Below are 16,111 nucleotides of genomic sequence, written 5' to 3'. Positions count from 1 at the left end.
TGCTACATACTCACTTATCATTTGTGAACACTTCTTTCTTTCTCAGAAACCTTATCCCACACCTTTATGTATTTAGTTGTAAGGGATGTCAATCGTTTTTGTTTACTATAGGCCCTATTATTTTGACAAGACCCCACTACAATGCCTTATTATTATTTGTTGCTTGCTCCCATCTTAGATTTAGGTTTAGATTATGTGTTTGTCCAACCCATTTATACAGTTTAATAAACACCCTTAAACTGTGATGACTCTGTCTTTACTGTTGCCACCATGAGCTCCTTACAACACTCAGGGTACAACATCCTGATACATCAAACATGGGTGCGATTGGGACTAGGAAAATGGGTGAGGATGAAGATCCTGTTGCCATTATTCAAGATATTCAAGAGCGATGGAGTCTCAAGATACCCTGGGATAAAACAATGGCATTATTTTATCACATTTTATGTCAGGGACTGCCTGAGCCAGTGCAACAGCAGATGAAGAAACAGGAGGGGATGGAAGCAAAGCCATGGTCAGAAATACAATTGACTATTGTGAATCATTGCTGATTATTACAGGAGAAGATTAAGAAGAAATCTGAGAGTAGAAAGCAGGAGGAAGTGAAGATAGTGCAGAAAAAATTGCAAAACTAACCACAGAGGGAGCGGTGAAGGTGTGACGGCATAAGAGATGCGACCAGCGCAGCAAAGTAATTGAGTGTACCCTGTGGAGCAGAGCTGGTACAATGTATAGCCACGAGGGAGAGGGAAAGGACCTATGAGAAGACAAGGTGGATTTCAAAAGGGAGGAGGAGGATTTAATGGTGCACAGCCTCAACAATGTTGGAATTGTGAGAGGATGGGACATATAGCCAGAACATGTAGAAGTAGAGGGGGCATGCAGCAAAACTGGCAAACTCCAAGAGGGGGAATGGGTTATGTTCCACAATATAATACAGAATCACAGGAGTTTTATGCCCAACATTACACGCAGAATCAGACACACGCACTGCAATCACAGCAAATACAGCAAGATCCATTACAAATGCAACCGGCATAAGGGGGATCACAGCAAGTGCTTATGCAAACACAACTGATAAAAACCCAGTAGTCCCACAAGCACCCATACCTAGAATAAGAAGTGTGACCCAGGTAGGAGGAAATCCTTTCATGGGTACAGGGATGAATTTATATCCACAATAGGACAACCCACAGAACAACCTAATGTATTTAGTACTATTAATGACACCGCACACCCAGCAAGACCAAGGGTCAAGATAACGATAGGAGGCAATTGATCTGATACGGCTCCTGGTTATGCCCGTGTTCTTACCAGGTAGGTATAGCATTCAATAAAACAAAATGAACAAGGTCAGAGAGACCTAGACCCGCTCCTCTTTGAAATACAACAAATTCCACAGTATTTGCTGGTTATACAAAAGGTTTACTCTACATCACAGCAGGGCGCTCGGTGTTTATACAAAACGATCAACAAAAGACACAATCAATACATATCCAAATTCATGAATTATCTGGTTAATTGACAAGTACACACCCTGGCAAAACTCAAAGGGTCACATAAGTAATACATTCTAAAACGAACAGTACATAGTGCTTGAGTGCAACGGATATGGAACCAGTGTGAAATAGACACTGAAGCTCAAAGTCATATGGTCAACACATCTGTGTTTCAGCCTTAAAGTTCTGTGCTTGCAGCTGTTCTTGGGTAGGCCTTCATCAGGACGAGATACGTGCTTGTGGGAGCTTCCTGCGGGCTTATGATGTATGGGTACCAAGGTAAGTGGTGGCAGACAGATGGGACTATTTCAAAAGATCCTGGAAAAGTGCAGGGTGCTGATCCGATGCAGCGGGTCCAATCTAATAAGAGGACACCAATCCTATAAGAATGACAGGGCAATGCAGTGATCAGCGCGGAACATCAGCGTGGGTGGGTTCTATGATTTCTGTGCATGTGCAAGGTCGCTTCTAACATGGCGACATCACTCTTAAATGAATTGTTAGGTGATGCAGTGATGCGCGCAATACATCAGCGTGAATGATGTTGGTGTGTCCGCACGATCACACCTAGCGCCTATAAAAGGGACGTGTCTGCAGGGGTCAAGAGCCTCCAGCCGAATGCGACACGATAGGAGGCAAGACATTTTAATTTCTTGTACACACTGGAGCAACTCGTCCCTGTGTCCGTGAGGGAAAATACCCATTGTCAGGTATTGCCATGAATGTGCATGGATTCTCTGGGGCAATGAGCTAAGTTCCTTCTACAGATGAATTACCTATCTCCATAGGAGAATACAATGATGCTCAAATTAAGAGAGACATCAGTTATATATGTTTTGCAGCTCTAACTGATGAACACACCCTGAAGGTTCATGAAGGGACCGCACAGAATAATCAGACAGGTCAGAACATTAACTCTAGGGGCCTCATTACACGGAAGGCAGTAAGTGTTAACGGTCACCGGTAAGGGTACTCTTTCTTTTTTCTTACATCCTATATAATTTAGAATATTAGAATATTAGACCACAGTTACACCTGAAGAAGGGGAAGTACGTCCTGAAACGTCCTGAAATGTGTAGTGTGGTGTCTACAAGGAGCTCCACATTAGGAAGACTTAGTTTTGCTGGTGTGGCACTGCTTAGGCGTGACACAGAACTGTGATTGACATACATTGTTATATGTATTGAATTTAGTCTACATGAATTGTGAACTCATTGTTACATGTGATTGCTTGATGAAAACTCTTCCATAAAAGGAATGGAGAGGAATAATAAACTGAACTTGGCTTAACTAAATATATTTTTGAAAAATATGTCCTACTTCAGTAAAGAAAGTATGACATTTTCAATTGATTAATTATGTACGTGAGAAGATGTATATATTTCTTTTCTCTATCAATAAATACTTTTGACCATGATACAGTAATTGGTTATAGTTTATGACCATTCTTGCGAGTGACTGCATTACTCATCAGTTAGTCTGGAGAATGTGTTGGTTGTTTACTTTTTCCCCCATTGGTGAGGGTTGAACCCAGAGCAACTGAAATTAAATGATTGATTGAATTTATTCATAAATCAAATTTGAAGTAATAGTAGTGCACCCTCATTAAACCCCTATTGTATTCTCCATTACAAAACTTAATATGACAATGGACCTCATTACGAGTTTGGCAGTAGCGATGGAGCTATTAGCTCCATGTTTGCACCAAACCGGGCTCCTTTACCAGGTTCCCAGAATGGGGAATTACCGGGCCATTCCGAATTCGGAGGGCCAAGTAATTCCTCCCTCTGGGAACCCGGGCCCGGACCTTCCCCATTCCTATCTGAGCCCCCATAGGGCTCAAAGGGAATGGGAGAGGACCTAACAATGGGCCGATTACGAAGGCCCGTTGTTAGCTCCCTCTTCCCCTCGCGGGACCTGGTAACAACGCCTGATTTTACCTCGTCATTTCGCAACGGGTTTAATGGGTGCGCCTCCATCAGCGGAGCCCATTAAGCCGTTCCGCGAAGGTCCTAATGAGGCCCAATATTTTTGACTGACAAAGGAATAGTGTGCTCCACTCCGGGGCTACTTTATATGAATGTGAAAGAGTTTATATTAGCCTTTACAGGCCAGAAGGCATTACAAGGAGTCCCTTCAGATCCAGAACTATTTCTGTATGGAGTGACTGTTTTATTAATGTGGATACCAAGGTTGGTAGGTAAGGTGTTGAGAATAACTGAAAGGTTTTAGCTTACACCAGAAATACCTATGGGTGATGAAGAAGGACACAAAATTACAGTTAGAAGCAGCAGTGGTCTGAGAAGAAAGGGTGGTTGTTTATGGGACAGATGAGGGAAGAGATTGGAGAGCAGTGATAGCCCTCGCTGAAGGATATAAGTTGACAGAGTTTTTCAGGGATGATTACTCAGATGATGAATTAGTATTTTTCATAAATCTCAGTGATTGGATTAAGGTGGAGAATATAGAAATAACACAGAGAATGGCAATGGTAAAAAAGAAACTGTCATTTTTCCAGGAAGATTTAGAGAAAGTGACAAATATTTCATGATATGACAGTCCATATGATGCGGGTCTATTGGAAGGAGTAGGAGCAGTTCAACTTAAGCTTAAACCAGGAGAAATGTTGGCATGAGCAAAGCAATATCCCATGTCTAGAGAAGTGGATGAAGGTATATTTGTTCCGCTTCAATGAAGCAGGGAATATTGGTGCCATCTGAGACCCCATGTAACACGGCTGTGTACCCAGTGAAGAAATCAACTGGGAGGGGGGTGGTAATGGAGATTTATTCAGGATCTCCGTCCCCTAAACAATATTGTTGAAACTAAGTTTCCTTTAGTTCCAATATCTGATAAAATATTCTGCAGCATCGCATATAAGGCCAAATATTTTATAGTCATAGATATAAAAAACACGTTTTTCCTAATTCCCCTTTATGAGTACTCACAATATTTGACTTCATTTTAATATAGAAACACTTGACTGAAACATACTTGTTTGCCTCAGGGGTACAGTGAGTCTCCCTCAATCATTAACAGGGTCCACCAGATGGACCTAGCTAATGTTCAGCTTGAGAGTGCACTAGTTCAGAACGTAGATTAAATATTAGTGTGCAGCGAGACAGAAGAAAGATGAGAGAAGACTCAGATCGACTCATGACCATACTAGCAGAGAGAGGATACAAAGTAGACAAAGAAAATTACAATATTGTCAGGAAGAGGTGACACCTAAAAGAGCAGAACAATTATGAAGACTTCATAAGTCAAACAGTGAGGTAAAGGCAGCAATTTCTAGGCGTATGTAACTGCTGCATGGTGTTTTTTTTTATTACAACACATATATCTGCCCACTTTTAAATGGACCTAAAGAAGCACAGTTAGACAAAAGTAATATAACATGAACAGATGAAATGACTGAGGGATTTCAAGAATTAAAAAAGGCAATCAGTCCAGCCCCTGTGTAAGGAATTCCAGATCATCATGAAGAATTGTATTAATTTTCTCATTCAAATGGAGAAGGCATGACAGCAATCCTCACACAGAAAACAACATTAGCACATGGAGACAAACCATTGTCTTACTATAGTGGGAGTTTAGATCCAATAATGACAGGCCATTACCCTTGTGAACAAGCGTCAGCTGCTGCTACATTTGCCATTGAAAAAGCTTAAAGTATTACATTTGCGGTGTTCAGTGACATTATTTGTTGAGCACACATTATTTGCTATTCTAGAGAAACCCAAAAGTACATTGACTACACAAAGAGCATCAGGTTATGAGGTAATTATTTTGAATCCTGCAATCAAAATTGTTAGATGTAGAATAGTGAACCTAGCAACATTCATAGCAGAAGGATGACTATGCAATTTTATAATGACATTCTCCATGTTAGAGAAAATGTTCTCGGGGTCTCTTAATTGGTGGTTGTTCAATAATTGACCAAATGCCTGGCGAAAGACATACTGGATCAGCAGTAGTAAAGCTAAAGTGTGATGGTCAATTTTAAGTAGTAACAAGTGCGAAATTGCCTTCACATTGCACAGCACAGGCTTCAGAATTAGTGGCGCTTATCGCTGCACTCCAAAGATATGAGGAAATGACAGTGTACTCTGACTCTGCCTATGTGACGTCACAGTACACACAGGTTTGCCATGCTGGAATAGGAGTGGCTTATTCCATGCAGACGGCACACCAGTGCAACATCCGTCCCTATTGGATAAGCTTATTGAAGCACTAAGACTCCCATTGGCTATCGCAGTAGTGAAATGCGCAGTCCACACCTAAAGAACAGACATGATTTTCTGTGGTAATGAAGCCGCAGATTTAGAAGTCTTTGGGTTATCCCGCTTCTAAAAAAAACAATCCTAGATGCCAATATACCCACAAATTACAGGCCCATCATTACGGTGCCGTTTCTACAAAAAATCCTTGACCGAGCCGCATACCTACAGATTCAAGACTATCTTGAATCCAATAAACTCCTGGGTCTAAGGCAATCTGGGTTCTGGTCCCGGCACGGAACTGAAACTGCCCTTATCGACCTCAAAACGCAGATCAAAGATCTAAGAGACAAGGGTAAACTTGCTCTACTACTTCTTCTCGATCTCTCTGTGGCTTTTGATCTCGTCAATCATCAAATTCTGTGTCAGCACCTTAAACTAGCCATGCATTTCTCTGATAAAGCCACAGCCTGGATTAGTTCATTCTTAGACAACGGATCAATGCGTGTCTTCTCTGCAATTGCAGCAGCATCGCCGGACCAGTCACCTGCGGGGTACCACAAGGTTCCTGTGTCTCCCCCAAGTTGTGCAACATGTTCGCAAAACCTCTATTCGATATTTTGGACTGGGTATCACATATACTAATTAAGCTGACGACACCCAGATACTCATCCCAATCTCTAGAGACTACGTCGCCGACTCTCTTTTTGTGAACACCATCTACCTAGTCATCTAAGCCTGGATGGCGCAACACGGACTCTGTCTAAATGACGGGAAGACAGAGCTCCTCATTCTTGGCTCTCCTCAAAAACTATCCAAACTGGCACCCGAGTTCAACTCCTTCATCATTGATGGTAACCCCATCAAGACCTCTAAGGACACTAAAACGTTAGGGATTTACCTCGACTCCACTTTATCCTTGGCCAGACAAACAAATGCCGTTTCCTCTGCAGCGGCACACACCTGCAAGCTAATCACAGCAAACCGCCCTTTCCTATCACCAGCCAACTGTGTCACTCTTTGCCAGGACTCTCGTGCTGTCAAATATTGACTATTGTAATGCCCTCTATCTGGGCACTAACAAATGTAACTTAAACAAGTTACAAATCATCCAAAACAATGCTATTAGAGCCGCTCTTAACATCCCTAGGAACCAACACATCTCAGACTCTAGACGCAACCTACGCTGGCCCTCCATCCCTCAACAAATTACACTGAAAACACTTGCTCTCACTCATAAATGCTTATCCAACCAAGCACCTTTATACTTAGCCAACAGATTCGTCCTCCACAACACTAACAGACCTTGCAGAACTATTCAGACTAACTGCCTCTCTATACCACGCTTCAACCTTCAAAGATCTGGCGGAGCCAGTTTCCCAGTAATGGCGGCAAAACTCTGGAACTCGCTTCCTAACATGCTAAAATCTGAACCGTCCTTCCACAGTTTCAAAAACATGGCTAAAGCCTGGCTCACTGCCCAAGACCCATCACCTATTTCCCAACTAACTCCCATGCGCTAGTTACTGGCCCTCATCCCTTGTACATAGGCTATGCCCTCTTGCTCACCGTAATGGCTTCATGTATATATATTTATAAATGTTACTGTAACCTTAAACTTTAATTTAAACTGGAATTTTATTGCTATGTCTACCTTAACATGTTGTAACTAAATACGCGCCCTCGGGCCTGGTGTGCTCGATAAATAAAATAAATACAAATACAAATACTTGCTGCTACAATTGCAGAAGATTGTGTTTCACAAATGTATTAGAACATGTGGCACAGTTTATTGTAAATTGCATTGTGTGCCAGAAATGTACAGCAGAGCACACTTTGCTAACCATGAGAGGAGCAATCCCTACACCCAACGGCATGTTTCAGCATCTACATATAGATTATGCGGATATGTTGCAGACATGCAATGGATATAGGTACATGCTGGTAGTTGTTGTTTCTTTTCCAGATGGATTGAGGCAGGTCCATGTACGCACCCCGATGCCACATGTGCTGCCAAGTTCCTCATGCATGAGGTGTTTCCAAGATGGGGTGTGTGGGAAGTCCTGCGGTCTGACAATGCACTCCATTTTGAAAATGAACAATTTGAGCAATTCTCCGCACCCTGAAACACTTGTGTATGGGCACGATATAAATAAACTATCATTATATCATATCATTAGATCATATCAGGTTACTTTTTTATTAGGAATAACGCATACGTTCTCTTCTTGCCTATCATGGACAAGCAAATGGGATTTGTGACATCTAAACAGACTCCTTAAAGAGAGGTTTGTTAAACTTAAGATTACTTTAAAAAGGCTTGGTTGTATTGCCTACCCCATGCATTATATGCACTGCAGAAACAGCCTGGCTCAGATCACCACCTAACTCCTCATAAGTTGGTGACTGGACGCTGCATGAGAATACATCTTGGTCCTCCTAGTAGGTTAGAAACTGATGCCCACAGTATAGTGAAGATATTAGGGGATGAGAAGCATGGTTTTTTGGCAATTATGACCGCTGGTGTCACTTTTATTTCTCAACAATTATGACTGCTGGTGTCACTTTTATTTCTCAACAGATCAAGAACTGGAGGAAGAGGTCAAAGAGAATTGTAGAAAACATCCAACCAATTGATCCTGACAGTCTATTGAAGCAACCTAGTTTATATCCAGGGGACCAGGTGTTGGTACGAAGGTTTCTTTGCTCGTGAAATAAACCCTGCTTTGTGTGACCTTACGAAGTGGAAGAGGTTACTCCCAAAGCTGCTAAGCTACAAGGAAGACAAGCCTGGCTGCACCTGCACAACAGAAAACCGTACAAAGGAGAGACCTTGACCTCTCCTGAATCTGCTGACAGTGAAGCAAGTGAAGAAGTTCTGTGCATGCAGAGCAGATCAGTTACCAAGAGCAAAGATAAAGAATCTATGGAGTATAAAATCACTTTGGACTAAAAACTGACATTTCAAAAATCTAAATAAGGAATGAATGGACTTGCAGCTATTATCAAACTATTTTAGATCGGTACAAGAGACGATGTATTGACGTACCAGATCCGGAGAAAAAGAGCCCACTGCATCTTCTATGCTGCCAATCATAATAACATTGCACACATTTGTGTATACTGTTTTACCTAAATATTGCAGTCTTCCCAGCTCTGATAAGATGATACATGGACATGGACATTGTGGCATTTCTTGGCAATTCTAAAAACAATTGTATTATTTTCAGAATCATTATCGCAATTATCTTACAGTTGTTTGAATATAAAAGTACAATTTACAAAAGAAAGATTATTACATATTGAAGTAAAACAAGATGGAAATGTTCCAAAATATAAGTGACTTAATACCATCAGGAAAATCAATACGTTTTGCTGGAATTGTAATTGTGGTTTCATTCTGTATTCTGCATTATGATTTGTCTTTTCTTCCTTATTATTATGACATGTAGATGCATATTGACAATAAATGCAGCTATAGTGGTTGACAAGGAAACAAATGTTTATGATCCCTAACAAAGGCACGAGTAGCATCTTCCCTGATTTTACAAAACAAATTGTTCGACTTAAAAGAGATGCTGGTGAAGATCATGAAAATATAAACTCATATCTTGATAATTCTGCACATTTAGAGGATACCATGGGGAATCAGCACATGGAGGAGGTGGGAGATAGAACGTCAGATAAAAGCTGCTACTTATGCTCTCTCATCCCCTATGCCATGGACGCAGCCTGAATATTCATTGCAAAATAAATACCTGCACACGATGCAAAGTGCCTCAGCCATCTAGCAGTGTGCACAACCAGAGGACAGTTCAAAAAAGATGGGTAACCCTACAATGGCGATAAAGGAGATGCTTATATATTCATCCCAGAATGGAGAACAAGTAAAGGTTGTTGAAATGAAGAGGATGGACTGTTCAGATGAACAGACAAAATCAGGAATACCAGTATGATGGGAGAGACCTCAGCTTTTGTTATATGCCCCAGTTGCCCCCATTGCCCCCAGTATGGGATGAGAAGAAGGAATGTTATCTTGCACCACTAGTAAGCATAGTGAAAATAGTAAATGACATGTTTTTAAAGTTGCGGGTCAAGTATTCTAACAATTAACATGGGTTGATAATGAAGGAGGACCGGTGTCCATAATACCAATAAATAATGTGACAACATGCTTCAGGAAAAAAGGCCTGGTTCTAGTTGGAGAAAATAAAGGATATAAGAAGATACTCGAAGTACCAGGAATGGATGGAAGAACTGCCTTGCTGATGGATAAATATTGGTTCTGTGGATACAGAGCTTATATGCAGTTGCCCAAGAATTGGGGATGAATATGTTCTATTGTGGTCATACATGTTCCTATATTAGTGAATCCCCAAAGTGACCCAAAAAATAAATGAATACCAGAGAAAGAAGAGGTCGTTCAACCTCCGTCGGCTGAAGAGGGAGAACTATTTCTCAGCAAAATTAATAGCAGCCAATGACGATATTCCACCGGAGCATAAATTATTCAGCAAGACGGCAAGGATAGTTACATCTATATTTATGCCAAGACTTCAAACTGCAGTAAATGCAATGTGGTTACAAATCACCAGATGGGAGCGGTTACAAACGATCAATGCAAAAATAAAAGTATTTAATGCAATCAAAGAAGAACTGAGAGCCATCAGGCTTATGATCCTCCAGAACAGGTATGTTCTGGACTTAGTTACAGCAATGGAAGGAGAGGTGTGTGCAAGGATTGGGCCTTGTTGCTGTACATTCATTCCATCCCATCATGGTGAAAATGGATCCCTGACAGAAGCAATACCTATGCTGACGACCCTGCACATGAAGATGGAGGATGAAGTTGATGAGACGGAAGGGATTGACTAGCTCTCGTCTCTGTTTTTGTGGATTCCAACCTGGCTGGCGAATGCCTTCAAGCTACTTGGAACAATACTTTTGTTGGTATTGCTGGGATTCTGTCTTATAAGGACCATTGTAGGCCAATGCAAGAAGACAGCTAAGAAAGCTACAGGGATGAAGATGATGATCAATGTGCATAGGGACCATACATCACAGACTGAAGACACAACCTGTGAGAACATAAAGAAGAGTTTTTCTGGAACACCCAGGGATGAAGTTGTATTACGCAAAGGATCATAAGAACTATATTGGGTGTTGGGTATTCTGTCAACTGACTGGAGAATGCTGTCATAGGACCTGGAGTGTGGACGAGCATATAACAAATGCAGGTGACCTGAGGGGGGTGACAAAAGTATGGATTCCGAAGAAACCACGGTATGAAGAGAAGATGAAGACTATTGAAGATGATGAGGTGTTAGCCTTGGCTTGGGGCCTGACCAATGAGAGATGATGGACTAATTGGGCAGGTGGGTAGTAATCTGATGTTGCTCTCTGCATCTGAGTTTTGTTTTGCCTGCGTGCTGCTAACGAGCTGAAAGTCCAAGGTTGGGAGAGAATGCCAACCAATCAGAGTGTCAAACTGGATATTAAATTATGCCTCCTATTGTAACAATTGTATGTATATTGGCCTACGCCAAGTTGCTTAAAACTATACGCGAATAACTCTCTACGGCAAGGTCTTGACCTTAGAAATTGATGTAAGCCGCCATCTTGAATCGAGCCGCCATCTTAGGTTCTTTTGCTGTGTAAAAGTCACCCTGTACATCAAAATGGTGGACGATGCCATTCCGAACAGAATCTGGTCGTCATGACCTCCGTACAGCTAATGTATAACTTGCCTACAGGCCACTTGTTAGAGTCGTGAACTGAGACCTTGTCCTTTTGTTGACCTGTGTGTAAATGGATTACCTGTATCAACGGAACTGATTTATGCGCATACTGATGTATATATTAAAAGTTGACCTGGCAGAGACTCTAGACAAGTAATACATTAATGGAATGGTTAACCCGCGAAGGGGTTGGACAAAAGGCTGGAGAAATGTATAAAAGCCTGAATGTCCCAATGTACAGTCTCTCACTGAATACATCGAACCCCATTGAAGTTTGTTGTGTTGTACTGAGGGCCGATAGCTATCCGATCTGTCATTGACTTTGTCACTGCTTGACCTTAAAATAAAGTACTTTGTATGTTCCTTTGTAACCGGTGTTTGGTGTGTTTCCTTTGGATCTCCTGGCCTCATATTATTTTTCTGTTTTCACAGTTGGCACCCGAATAGGGACCCTCGAGATTGATGCTGGACCATTGAAGGTTGACGCATGCTATCGGACCGGGATCAGACGGTGTGATACTATGGGCCTGACTGAACGAGATGCGACACCTCTACAGCGCTGCACGATCTGATCCTTGGTCTGAGACGGCATCTTGACGAGGGTCCACTTTTGAGGCGGGCAGATTTGCCGAAATCACCAAACACAAGGTAATATTCGTTAGGTAGGTTCTTTCATAAACTGTACGGTCCTCCTTAGGTTTGGTCAGGTGAGTCGTGACCTGACTCTTAATTTAACCCTGACAATTTGAATTTGGCGCATTGTATCTGCAGACACAATTATTGACCAGGTAACACCAAGTATTTGAGAAATGCCTGGTAAATTGTCTAGCTGCTTTAGGGCATTATTCCGCAGCGATCGACAATCTTTGGAATTTAGCCGCCCGGCACCACAGGAGGGGTCACCGGCGTTTACTATGTATTGTAAGCATGGCATTGGAAGTGTAGTATTTAATGATATTTGGCACAGACAAACCAGACATGCTGCCGAACTTCAGTGGCCAATCAATGGTAGTTTTGCGATCCCTCGTATTAAATACTTAGAGTCGGTCTTGTTAAAGAAAAAGGCCAGACCCGCAGCATTTGATGTTCTACAGAATTGGAAAAAAGAAGCGTTGCAGCAGCTTAAGAGTAGGGAAAAACATGCGCGCCATCATAAAATGAACGCTGAAAAGGCGTTGTTATATGATCAGGACAAACAGTCTGAGTCAGTTAGGAATATGGATAGGGCTTTCTCACTCGGTATTCAGAAAATGTATCCTTCTAAAGACCTTCATGTTTCTGACGAGTTTCTCGACAAATTGTTAAATGAGCGAAGGCCTGGTGCCTCTGCACCACCTCAGTATGATCCTCTTCCTGTTGCTTTGCCTCTTCCTGCTGTTATTCCTGCTCTCCCTGCTCAACCTGTTGTTCCTATTCTTCCGGCTGTTGTTCCTCCGCCTGCTCTACTACCTCTTCCAATTGCACCAATAATAACACCTCCATTGAATCTGCCTGCACCTCCACTCCTGAGTGGTTCTGTACCGACTATAGTTGATCGGGGTGTGGGGTCGAAGGTTGTTACTCGTAATACAGTCCCTACAGATAAAAAGTGGGATTTGTTTGTATGGGCTAAGCGTTGTATGGAGAGAGATGATCGAGCTAATGTTTTTGCCACACTGTCTAATATGGATAATTTTCCTGAGAAAAATGTTTTTATTGAAGGTTTAGGGATTCATTTATGCGTAATGTGGGGTAAATTAAATAATGTAGATCTCCCACAAGGGCTGAGGGATCTGAATACTTAAACACTTTCAAGAGACACTGTGGAGAAAGTACATGAGCATGTGGAGAGGTTATGTGAGTATAGGAGAGATTTGGAGAAGTTACGGAATGAGGACTATGGAGAAGAGAGTATGTATGTACAGAAACGATTTCTTCCGTGTCGTAAATGGGCATCTGAGGAAGCGCGAAATTTGTACAAGAGATGCGATTAGATGGATTTCGGATTTATCGATAACTCCGGTTGAGGTATATGACACATACAGTCAATATACGCTAGAAATGCAGAGGAAGGTGATTCAGGTAATGGTAGAGTACCTGCAGGATGAATGTGTGAGGAAGAAGGTTAGTTGTCCCACAGAGTTACTGGGTATTTATAAGAGAGCTTTTTCACTTGACACTTCTTTGACTGCTTTAGCGCTCAACTTAGCTCTGTTGCTTAGTAAGCGTTCGGAGTTGCCTACATCTCAGTTGCCTATGAGAGAGGTACCTCTGACATTTGGCCCAAAAGTTGAGATTGCTGCTAATGTTGCAGCAGGTATAGTTGCTGTGGACATTCCCGCACATTATGTATCACAGTTTGTTGACGTCCCGTTTTCGCGACAGGAAGTGAACACTATTAGGCAGTCTATTCCTGACATTAGGAAAAATCCGACAGGATTCTATAAAGAGATAGAGTCCGTCTTGCAGTCCTCAGTGTTCACCCTAGGCGATATTGACTTGTTATTCCCTGTACTCCTGCCCGTAGATTTGTGGAACCAGGTTAGAACAATAGATGATGGACCTGGGTTGGGAGATACGTGGGCTAATATAACTAGGCTTGATGGGGAAAGGCCAGCTGGTGAAAGACCGCCTCAGGTGATACTCACTTTGCCTGACAGAATCATTGCAAAATTAAACACTATAATTCCCGAAAAAAGAATTATTTGGGACAAGTTTACGGCCTGTGTCCAAGGAAAATCTGAGGGTGCCACCGAGTTCTTTAATCGGTTCGAACAAGTATTCTCGGACTTCAGTGGACAGGATTTAGGCACAGAGTCTGTGAAAAGGTTATTTGTGGACAAATTCGTGCATGGATTGCTGCCTGACATCCAGTCACAGATTATGTCTTCCGAGAGCGCTTGGCAGGCGAAATCCCAATCAGAAGTACTGCACATGGCTCAGTACTACGAGAACCGTGTCAATAATGAAAAAGATAGAGTCGAGAAGAGAAAAGGAGACTTAAAGACTAAACTATTGTTACAACAAATTGTTAGAGGCCCCAGAGGGGGTAGTTCTCAGATTAGAGGTCAGTATGTTCCACAAGGGAACGTGCCCTTGGGTCCTGTGAACATTAACCAGTGTGCCTATTGTCACCAGGAGGGTCATTGGCATGCACAATGCCCCGTCCTTCGACAGAGGTCGAATAACACATTTCGGAGTATGGGTAGATGACCCAGAGGTCGCCCCGGGGTGGGTGGCCCTGGTAGAGGTCAGTTTTCACAGGATCCTCAGCAACCTTTTTCACAGGACAATCAGACTTTGAGTGTGGATACTAGAAACATATTCGATCACCCTTCTGCTGCTTACCTCTCTGAGGAGCTTCCTCTTGACGATATTCTGTTTCGTTAGGATTGCCCGAAGCAGGGTTTGGAACCTACACCTATTCCTGTTAGTCAGAAAGGTCCCTACGTTGAAATGGTAGTGGGAAATAGGAAACATCAGTTTTTGATAGACACTGGAGCACACTGGAGCACAGAAGTGCTCCATTGAGAATTCTCGGGTTCCAAACATTCCACTGTCAGGGCAAACCAATGTCTCCGTAGGGTTTTCTGGCACACCAGTCATTTGTCCGGTTTCTTCGCTGGTACCTATTTCTTTGGGCCCCTTTACGGACCATTGTTCATTTCTTTTGACTTCGAATTGTGGAGAGAATTTGTTGGGGTTGAATCTGTTGAAGGAATTAAATGTGGTAATTCATTGTTCTTCTGATGGAGTGCGTTTGACGATTTCACCACAGCAATTTTCTGTTTCACAATTTTTGACTAGACCATTGCCACCAGAATTCAGTAATGTGCCAGAGTGTTTGTGGGCGGCTGACGACAATGATGTTGGTGTTCTACAGATTGAGCCTGTTAGAATAGTCTTGAAACATGGTATTAAGCTGCCACGTATCCCGCAGTATAATATCTCGGTTGAAGGTGAGCGATCTTTGAAGAGCACTGTTTCTGATTTTGTGCATCGTGGGGTGATTGAGGAGATTACAGGAAGTTTGTGCAATAGTCCGATTTTACCCGTGTACAAAAAAGGCGATAATGCTATCTGTTTTGTTTTATGATTGATTTGCGTGCCATCAATAGAGTTGTCGCTCCACAATTTCCAATTGTGCCTGATGTGACAATGATATTAACTATGATTCCAGCTACGGCTACTTACTTCAGTGCTGTGGACCTGAAGAAAGCTTTCTTCAGTATTCCTATACACAACGACAGTAGATATTTGTTCGCGTTCACCTTAGGGGGACGCTCGTTCACATTTACTCGTGCACCTCAAGGTTACACTGAGAGTCCTAGCATTTATAATAGGGCCTTGAAAGAACAGCTTGATACTCTTGAATTACCCCCTACTTGTACGCTGCTTCAGTATGTTGATGACTTGCTTTTAGCAGCAGATTCTGATAGCTCTTGTAAAGAGGGCACTGTATTGTTGCTCATCCATCTAGCTAAGCATGGTCACAAAGCTTTGCTTAAAATGTTTCAATATTGTTGCCAGGAGGTCGCCTATTTAGGCTACCTCCTGTCAAAGGAGGGAAGAAGATTGACACCTGAAAGAATAAAACACATTTCTGGCATGTCTGTCCCAAATACACAGAAGAAAGTCAGAGCCTTAATAGGTATGGCTTCTTACTGTAGGTTAT

The 16,111-nt window shown here is 42.2% G+C and overlaps 1 protein-coding gene across 13 annotated transcripts in view; it reads right to left on the bottom strand.

The window, feature by feature from the left end:
* The window catches only part of GRAMD1B (GRAM domain containing 1B), a 1,544,984-nt gene that overhangs the window by 1,512,069 nt on the left and 16,804 nt on the right, over positions 1 to 16,111 (bottom strand). The gene's annotated exons all lie outside the window — the stretch shown is intronic.

Source organism: Ambystoma mexicanum, chromosome 9, assembly GCF_040938575.1.
Source record: "Ambystoma mexicanum isolate Mex_15411 chromosome 9, UKY_AmexF1_1, whole genome shotgun sequence".
NCBI lineage: Eukaryota > Metazoa > Chordata > Amphibia > Caudata > Ambystomatidae > Ambystoma > Ambystoma mexicanum.
The sequence above is the reverse complement of the archived record's forward strand: the minus strand, read 5'-3'. Positions and strand labels throughout refer to the sequence as shown.